The sequence below is a fragment of the Rhinopithecus bieti genome, unplaced genomic scaffold (assembly GCF_001698545.2).
Source record: "Rhinopithecus bieti isolate Rb0 unplaced genomic scaffold, ASM169854v2 scaffold_56975, whole genome shotgun sequence".
NCBI classification, from domain to species: Eukaryota; Metazoa; Chordata; class Mammalia; order Primates; family Cercopithecidae; genus Rhinopithecus; species Rhinopithecus bieti.
This window is the reverse complement of record NW_016823127.1, coordinates 295892-305402: the sequence shown is the minus strand read 5'-3', so window position 1 is coordinate 305402 and position 9511 is coordinate 295892. Positions and strand designations below refer to the sequence as shown.

Below are 9511 nucleotides of genomic sequence, written 5' to 3'. Positions count from 1 at the left end.
TTCACCATGTTAGCCAGGATGGTCTCGATCTCCTGACCTCGTGATCCTCCCGTCTCGGCCTCCCAAAGTGCTGGGATTACAGGCTTGAGCCACCGCGCCTGGCCAGTTTTTTCTTTTCTTTTCTCTCTTTTTTTTTTTTTTTGAGACAGGGTTTCACCCTTGTTGCCCAGGCTGGAGTGCAATGGTGCGATCTCGGCTCACTGCAACCTCTGCCTCCCAGGATCAAGCAATTCTCCTGAATCAGCCTCCCAAGTAGCTGGGATTACAGGTGCCCACCACCACGCCCAGCTAATTTTGTATTTTTAGTAGAAACAGGGTTTCACCATGTTGGCCAGTCTGGTCTTGAACTCCTGACTTCAGGTGATCCACCTGCCTTGGCCTCCTAAAGTGCCAGGATTACAGGTGTGGGCCACTGTGCCCAGCAGCCTCAGTTTTCTCATCTGGAAATTGGCGCTAAGGACTCAGCTCCTGTCACTGGTGCACTAGGAAGGATACTGCGACATCCTTCTACATAGACCAGCCTGCTACACATCTAAACGTGCAGCCAAACAAACCACTATTTCCCCAGTTCCCACTACGTGTGAACCGCTGTGCTAGTACTGAAGGAGGAAAGAGTCACAAGGAAATTCTGTGAAACCTCTTGGGGCCGGGGTGGTAGTGGTGTGGCTACGGTGTGCCTTCACATCCACCATCTCATTCCATCCTCGTAACACCTGTGAGGGAGGATCCAGCTCCCCATTCTCAGACAAACCACTGGAGCTCAGAGGGGTTTTATGGGCAGCCTGAGGGTGCACAGCCAGCAATGGCAGAGCCAGGATTGGAACCCCAATCCATTCTTCTGACTCTACCTTCTGTGCTTTCTCCTTTGGCACAAGCAAGTAGGAGACAAGCCAGTAACACAGATGACTTCGATACTCAGCATCCACTCATCCAGCCTCTATCCAGGCCTGCCTCTTGCTTCCTGCCACACTGGGGACACAGGCAGGCACTCCAGTCTTCCTTGGCCTTCTGGCAAACAAATGAACAAAGCTGGCCGGGGAGGAAAAAGGATCCTAAGGACTTGGGCATTCATCCAAGATGCCTGTAGTGAGGTCAGGAAATGATGCAGAAGCCAGGCTTCCAGACCAGTTTAAAGTGGGGGCAGACACAGGGCTGCCATTTTAAAATTCTGCTGCGAAAGGGCCTTAGAAGACACATCATCTACTACAAAAGAGGAAAATCTGGCAGAATAAAGATCAGACCTCCTTAAGAAGTCAAACACACGAAGTTGTTGTTTTCATGTGGTCCTTAATTTTTCTCATTTAACTTAAGTCCAATGAAAACTTAATGTGCCTGGGACTGAGGGAGGAGTGGAGGGAAGGAGAGGAGGGAGGGAGAGCAGAGAGGCCTGTTGTCTGGATCTGCAATTCTCAACATTTCCTCATGTCCGACACGATGTGATAAGTGACATTGACTCACACAGGCACCCTCAAGGACTTAACCAGACTTGGATGAAATCCCAGACAGTTTTGTCAAGATACAAAGTATAAGGAAAGTCACAACCATCACAGCTATTAGCTCCCAGAGAACAGCTGCTCACCACACACAGCAGGGCAGGCTCCCGTCCCACTCTCTCCCACTCAAGAGAACAGATTTGAATCTAAGGGAGTAAGACTGACATTATCACAGAAATAAATTGGACTTAGCATGGATTTATTTTTTAGAAGCTCATTCACAATTGCTAATTACCATTGACATCTCACAACCGATCACGACTTAACCGTGCCTGTGAGTCCAGATTCCCTGGGGCTGAGGAACTTGATTTGGCTCTAGATGCCCTAGAGCACAAAGGCCAGTGTCTGGCACACAGCAGAGGCCCAGAAATTATCCAAATTGTAATTAACTTATATTTCATTTGCCCCCTGGGAGGGGAGGGGACCTATCACATCCATTCAAGACTATTTATTGAACACAGATCCTGAGCCAGGCGCCAGAATGGGCGATCTACATACAGGATGTCCCTCCCCCAGTCACTCTGCCAGACAGGCACTACTAGCCCTATGTTACTGGTATATCCACACAGACTGAAAAAAAGAGAGTTTCCACTCAGTTAATAAACAAAGGGGCTAGGATTTGATCCTAGGTATATATGACTTCAACGATTATGCTTTTGCTTTTCTTTTCAAGACAGGGTCTCACTGTCGCCCACGCTGGAGTGCAGTGGCATGATCACAGCTTACTGCAGCCTCAACTTCCCAGGCTCAGGTGATCCTCCTGAGTAGCTCATGCTACCACACTCAGTGGTGGCACTCTACAGGCTTGTGCCACCATCCTCGGCTAATTTTTGTATTTTTTGGAGAGATGGTGTTTTGCCATGTTGCCCAGGCTGGTCTCAAACTCCTGAGCTCAAGCAATTCCCCCACCTCGGCCTCCCAAAGTGCTGGGATTATAGGTGTGAGCCACCATGCCTGGCCTAATTATGCTTTTTCAACTACTCGATTATAAGCAACAGCCAGTCCCTGCCTTTAAGGAGCTTACAATCTAATATGGAGACTAACAGGAACACACAAGGAACTAACTATGGTTCCTGGCAGAAAGTAGTGCCACAAGACGGGCATACTGGTGGTGGTGAGGAGGGTGAGATAAGAGGGCAAAAGCAGCTTGCTGGTAGGGGCAGCATTTGAGTCAGGACTGGAAAGGTGAGGAAGAATTGTAACAGGTAGACGAGGTGAGGAAGACCTTCCAGGCGGATGTACACAGCAGTGCCAAGGCAGAAAGTACAAAGCATCTTCTGGGAAAGTCTAACAGTCCAATTCAGCTAGAAGATAGAATTTGGCAAAGAAGGGAGAAATAAATCTGGGAGAAAAGGCTGGGGTTGGGCTGTGGAAGTGTAGATGGGTCCTGAAACCCATGCTTAAATATTTTTGTAGACATGGGGGGGGTCTCTATGTTGCCCAGGCTGGTCTTGAACTCCTGAACTCAAGTGATCCTCCCACTTCAGCCTCTCAAAGTGCTAGGATTACAAGTATGAGCTACCATGCCTGGCAAGAAGTGTGGATCTTTTTCATAGTGAATGGGAAGCTCTTTGGAGGTTTCTGGGTGGCTGGTGACGTAGGTGGGCTGGGTTGACAGGAGCAGAGACTGGAGGTAGGAGCAGTTGCTAGGAAGCTGCGGTAATTAGTACCAGGGGTACTAATGTCACAGGAATGAAAGACTTGAAGGAGAGTGGTGGCTTCAGGAATGGAGATGATGTGAGCTCCGCATGGAGGCAGAATCAAAACAACCTGACAACTGCCCGAGTGGAATGGGCATGGTGGAGTGAGGTATGACGCCCAGGATGATGGTGATGCCACTGACGGGGAGAGGGGAAACCAGGGGGCACAGCTGGGTAGAGAAGCAGGTCAGTTTCACTTCAGAGCTGCCAAGTTTAAGTTGCTGGTAAGATATGCAAATGGAGGTATCTAGTCAGGAGAAAGAAATCATCAAGTCATGGGCTATCGGGGCAGAAGGGAAGCCATCAAGTCCAACTATCGCATTAACACAGTCATACATTGCTTAACGACAGGGGCATGTTCTGAGAAATGCATCATTAGGTGATTTTGTTGTGTGAATGTCACAGACTGTACTTACACAAACCTAGATGACGTAGCCTACTACAGACCTAGGCTATATGGTACAGCCTATTTCTCCTAGGCTCCAAAGGTGTGTAGCATGTTACTGTGCTAAATACTGTAGGCAACTGTAACGCAATGGTGTTTGTGTATCTAAACATAGAAAAGGTACAGTTGGCTGGGCGTGGTGGCTCACACTTGTAATCCCAGCACTCTGGGAGGCTGAGGTAGGTGGATCACTTGAGATCAGGAGTTCAAGATCAGGAGTTTGAGACCAGCCTGACCAACATGGTGACACCTCGTCTCTTCTAAAAATACAAAAATTAGTCGGTATCATGGCGCGCACCTGTAATCCCAGCTACTTAGGAGGCTGAAGCAGGAGAATCTCTTGAACCCGGGAGGTGGATGTTGCAGGGAGCAGAGATCACACCACTGCACTCCAGCCTGGGCGGCAGAGCAAGCCTCCACCTCAAAAAAAAAAAAAAAGTACAGTAAAAATATGGTATAAAAGATAAAAAATCATACGCCTATAAAGGTCACTTCCCATGAATGAAGCACGCAGGACAGGAAGTTGCTCGGGGAGAATCAGTGAATGAGTGGTGAGGGAAAGTGAAGGCCCAGTACATTAATGGACACTACTATAACTTTATTTTATTTTTTATTTATTTTATTTTATTTCATTTTTTGAGACTAAGTCTGGCTCTTGTTGCCCAGGCTGGAGTGCAATGGCGCGATCTCGGCTCACTGCAACCTCCACCTCCCGGGTTCAAGCGATTCTCCTGCTTCAGTCTCCTGAGTAGCTGGGATTACAGGCGCCTGCCACCACACCTGGTTAATTTTGTATTTTAGTGGAGATGGGGTTTCTCCATGTTGATCAGGCTAGTCTCGAACTCCTGACCTCAGGTGATCTGCCCGCCTCGGTCTCCCAAGGTGCTGGGATTACAGGTGTGAGCCACCGCACCGGGCCTATTTATTTTTATTTTTTAGATGGAGTCTCGCTCTGTTGCCCAGGCTGGAGTGCAGCAGCATGATCTCAGCTCAATGCAACATCCACCACCTGGGTTCAAATGATTCTCCTGCCTCAGCCTCCCAAGTANGGACAGGAAGTTGCTCGGGGAGAATCAGTGAATGAGTGGTGAGGGAAAGTGAAGGCCCAGTACATTAATGGACACTACTATAACTTTATTTTATTTTTTATTTATTTTTATTTTATTTCATTTTTTGAGACTAAGTCTGGCTCTTGTTGCCCAGGCTGGAGTGCAATGGCGCGATCTCGGCTCACTGCAACCTCCACCTCCCGGGTTCAAGCGATTCTCCTGCTTCAGTCTCCTGAGTAGCTGGGATTACAGGCGCCTGCCACCACACCTGGTTAATTTTTGTATTTTTAGTGGAGATGGGGTTTCTCCATGTTGATCAGGCTAGTCTCGAACTCCTGACCTCAGGTGATCTGCCCGCCTCGGTCTCCCAAGGTGCTGGGATTACAGGTGTGAGCCACCGCACCGGGCCTATTTATTTTATTTTTTAGATGGAGTCTCGCTCTGTTGCCCAGGCTGGAGTGCAGCAGCATGATCTCAGCTCAATGCAACATCCACCACCTGGGTTCAAATGATTCTCCTGCCTCAGCCTCCCAAGTAGCTGGGATTACAGGTGTCCGCCACCATGCCTGGCTAATTTTTTTTTTTTTTGGGGGGGGGGTACAGACGGGCTTTCACCTTGTTGGGCAGGCTGGTCTCGAACGCCTGACCTCAAGTGATCCCTCCGCCTTGGCCTCCCAAAGTGCTGGGATTACAGGCGTGAGCCACCATGCATGGCCATTACTGTAACATTATAAACATTGTATACTTAGGCTGCACTAAATTTTTTGAAAATATTTTTCTTTCCTCCACAATAAGTTAACCTTAGCTTATTGTAACTTTTTTACTTTGTAAATGTTTTGATTTTGTTAACTTTTTGACTCTTTTGTAATAACACTTAGCTTAAAATGCAAACACATTATGCAGCTATACAAAAATATTTTCTTTGTATCTTTATTCTACAAGCTTTTTTCTATTTATATTTTCTATTTTCTTTTTTTTTTTTTTTGAGACAAAGTTTCTCTCTTGTTGCCCAGGCTTGAGTGCAATGGTGCTATTTCCACGCACTGCAACCTCCACCTCCCAGGTTCAAGTGATTCTCCTGCCTCAGCCTCCCAAGTAGCTGGGATTACAGGTGCCTGCTACCACATTCGGCTAATTTTTAGTCTTTTTAGTAGAGACGGGGTTTCACCATGTTGGCCAGGCTGGTCTCAAACTCCTGACCTCAGGTGATCTGCCCGTGTCGGCCTCCTGAAGTGCTGGGATTATAGGCGTGAGCCACCGCGCCTGGCCTTTTTTTTTTTTAACATTTTAAACTTTTTTGTTAAAACTCAGACACAGATACATTAGCCTAAGCCTACACAGGGTCTGGATCCTCAGTGTCACTATCTTCCACTACCAAATGTTGTCCTGCTGGACTGTCTTCAGGGCAATAACATGCATGGAGCTGCCATCTCCTATGATAATAAAGACTTCTGCTTGAATACCTCCTGAAGGACCTATCTAAGACTGTTTACAGTTAAATTTTATTTTTTATAAGTAGGATGCGTGTACACTGTAAAATAACAATAAAAAGTGTAGGATAGTAAACACATAAACCAGTAACAGTCATTTATTACCATTATCAAGTATTACGTCCTGTACACAATTGTATGTGTTATATTTTATATGACTGGCAGCACTGTAGGTTTGCTTACACCAGCATCACCACACACGAGTCATGCATTTTGCTTTGACATTACGATGGCTATGTAACTAGGTGACAGAAATTTTTCAGCTCCATTATAACCTTAGGGCACCAACGTGGTATCTGCGGTCCATCTTGACCAAAACGTTGTTATATGGTACATGACTGTATTTCAATCTCCATCTGCCCCACTCCCCACCCCCTAAGTAACTCTAACCATGGAAGCCCAGGAGGAAGATCAGAGAGGGTCAGCCGGAGAAATGACAGTTCGTGCCGATCGCGTTGATAACATTTCCCAGAGAGGGAAAATGTGGTGAAGAGACAAAGGAAGGAAACTAACAAATAGTGAATATATACTGGACTGGACTCTGTACTTCATATTCGCCTCAGAATTCCCAAAGGAGATGCACCGTCGTCTACTGATTTTACATATGCACAGATTAAGAGCGCAGGTAGGGTAGGTCTTGAGACTGGGAATCCAAATTAGATTTGCCAAGTTATTTTCGCAACACACGATACCTCCCATTGGGGAGCACATCCTCTAGGAAGCCTAAAGTTGGGTCAAAGAACAACGACATCCCAGAACGTCAGAGTGGAAGAGGCCTTAGAGATCACTCAACCCAACTTCTCCTTTACAGATGGGGAAACTGAGGCCCGAAGAGGGGAAATGACCAGCCCGGAATCCCAGTACGTCGTTGCCAACTCTCCAAGCCAAGAGCGGTCTGACCGAGGTGATGGCGGTCCCGCGGGAGAGGGGATTACTTCGCGAAAGGTCGGGGGATCAAGGTGCTGGGGGCAGTTGGCTAAAAGAGGACGTGGGAGCAAGAAGCTGAACAGGCCTCGGGTGGGTGGGGAAGAGCAGCCGGCAGAGTCGCGATGGCAAACCGGTCACGACAGAGCTCGCAGGTCCCGAAGTGGGGGTGAAGTGGGGGTGAGGGTGAGAAGACCTGGGGCTGGGGAACAGCAGGCAGGAGACTGAGGTGGGGCCTCGGCGGCGGGCGAGGCCTCTTCCGCCCTGCGTTGCCTCCCGCCCTCCCTCCGGGCGGGCCCTCCCCGCCTGGCTGCCCGCCGCGCCCCGGGGCCTCACCTGCTCCCGCGGGGGCCGGAGCCAGGGCCGCAACCAGCGCACCCCCGCCAGGGTTGTCAAGGAGCGGAACAAGAGTGTCTTAGCAACCAGCAAGGAAGTCCTGCCCCCTCACCGGACGTTGACGGGAATTTCACTTATTATTGGTGAATAAAAGTATCAATCAGTGTGAAAGGGCCTTACAAGTCAGGCGTTTACACAGAGAAGCCAGGGAGGCGGGACTTCACTTATAGTTGTCTTAAGCGTGCCCAAGGAGCTGGGGCACATTTAAGTTCTTTTCTAGGGAAACAAACTTCGAAAAGCGGTACTGCCTTGGGAGTTTCTTTAGTCATTTGAAATAACAAATGCAACTTGTTGGTGTCATGACACTTAGCCACCACTTTATTGGGATCTGGAAAGCCTAATAATAACTAGCATTTATGTAGGGCTTTACAATTAATGTCTCACTCGATTCTCACTACAGTACTTTTAGGTAATAATATTCGTCATCCCATCTGAACTAAAGTTCAGAGAGGTTAAGTAACTTGGTAAAGGATAGAGGTAATCTCTCTGGAGAAGGAACCCAGGGACTCCTTCCTCTGTGCCACACCCTTGTATGGTCACCTAGCCCTAGTCACTAGGAGACATTTGTACCATCTAATTTGAGACACAGCAGTCCAGAGCCTACCTTTTCTTCCCCTTGGGAGGGAAAATTAATCTGAAAGTACGGAGAAGGAAAAGGGGAAAGGGGAAGAACTGGTGGATTCTATTATTTGATTGGTAGATCAAAGGGTCAGTTGGGATACTTCATAGTTTAAACTTTTATTATTGTGATAAGTGCTTGGGGTGAAACCCCACTGCCACATTTACTGGCATTGAAACCGTCTTTGCCAAAATTATAACTGAGGAAATTATAAGAGTGAAAGAGATCAGACCTAAACCACTCCATCTTGCCTTTCTAGCCTTTAAGCTGTCCTCGTTCCTTCCTAGCCATAGGCCAAACAAACCTTGGGAAGGAATTTAGTTTATAGTTTTACTCTGAAACAAAATGGACAATAGCCCTTTCCCAAAAAGACTCTCTTCCTGCCTTGGGACCAGTCTGCCTTTGTAGGACTAACAAGTTAGCCACAAAATTAGAAATTATGGTTTAGGGGTCACACAGCAGCCTTTGACTGCAAGAGTCTGAACCTTCCCAAATTGCTCCTGGGGATAACATCTCTATTGTAAAACGTAAGATCAGTGCTTGAGATATTTTGCAGACCCTGCACTCGACGGGTCAGCTGACACTACCCAGACTAGTAATTTGGCTCAAACAGTTCTGTGATCCCTCCCAGGAACAGAAGACAGCAAGAAAACCTTGCTTCAACCCCCGCGGGATTCCATCTTCTACCTGATCAATCAGCATTCCTCACTTGTCAAGCCACAAAATTATCTTTAAAAATTATCTTTTATCACAAAATTATCACAAAATTATCTTTAAAACCTCCGATCCCTGAATGCTTGGGGAGCATATTCAACTGCCTCCTAGCCACGTCCACCAGAATGTTCTACAAGCCCTTCAAACTCAGTGTGTCCCAAACTGAATTGATCGTCTCCCTCCAATCTGCTCTTCCTGCATTCCCCATTCCAGTAAATGGCACCATCCCCCACCCAGTTGCCTCCATCAAAAACCAGGGAGTCGTCCTTCACCTTTCCCACTACCATCACCCACTTCCAATCACAAGCATGTCAATTTCAACTCCTCACTACTTCCTGATACAGCCTTTCTGGCCATGTTCATGGCACCCTCCATGTGCACACCACCACAATCCCATCTACATGAGTGCAGTCTCCTAGTGGGACTCCCTGACTGCAGTCTTGCCCCTCTCGAATTTATCCTCTGTACCATAGTCAACATGACCCTGCCAAAACCCAAATCTCCCCACTGCATTCCTCTGTTTGAGTAATTTGAGTAACAATAAAACCCCCGTCTCCCACACAGCTTGCTCGTTTTGAATTACCTTTCTCCATTGCAATTCCCCTGTCTTGATACATCGACTCTGCCTAGGCAGTGGGCAAGGCGAACCCATTGGGTGGTTACAGCATCTACTGGGAGTTC

General features: G+C 47.6%; 1 protein-coding gene across 1 annotated transcript in view; it reads right to left on the bottom strand.

The window, feature by feature from the left end:
* Positions 1-7568, bottom strand: part of DNAL4 (dynein axonemal light chain 4) — a 16715-nt gene extending 9147 nt beyond the window's left edge. The window contains exon 1 of the mRNA XM_017861275.1: positions 7438-7568. The gene's annotated coding sequence lies outside the window, so the exon portion shown is untranslated. The remainder of the gene's footprint in view (positions 1-7437) is intronic.
* Positions 7569-9511: the final 1943 nt, after the last annotated feature.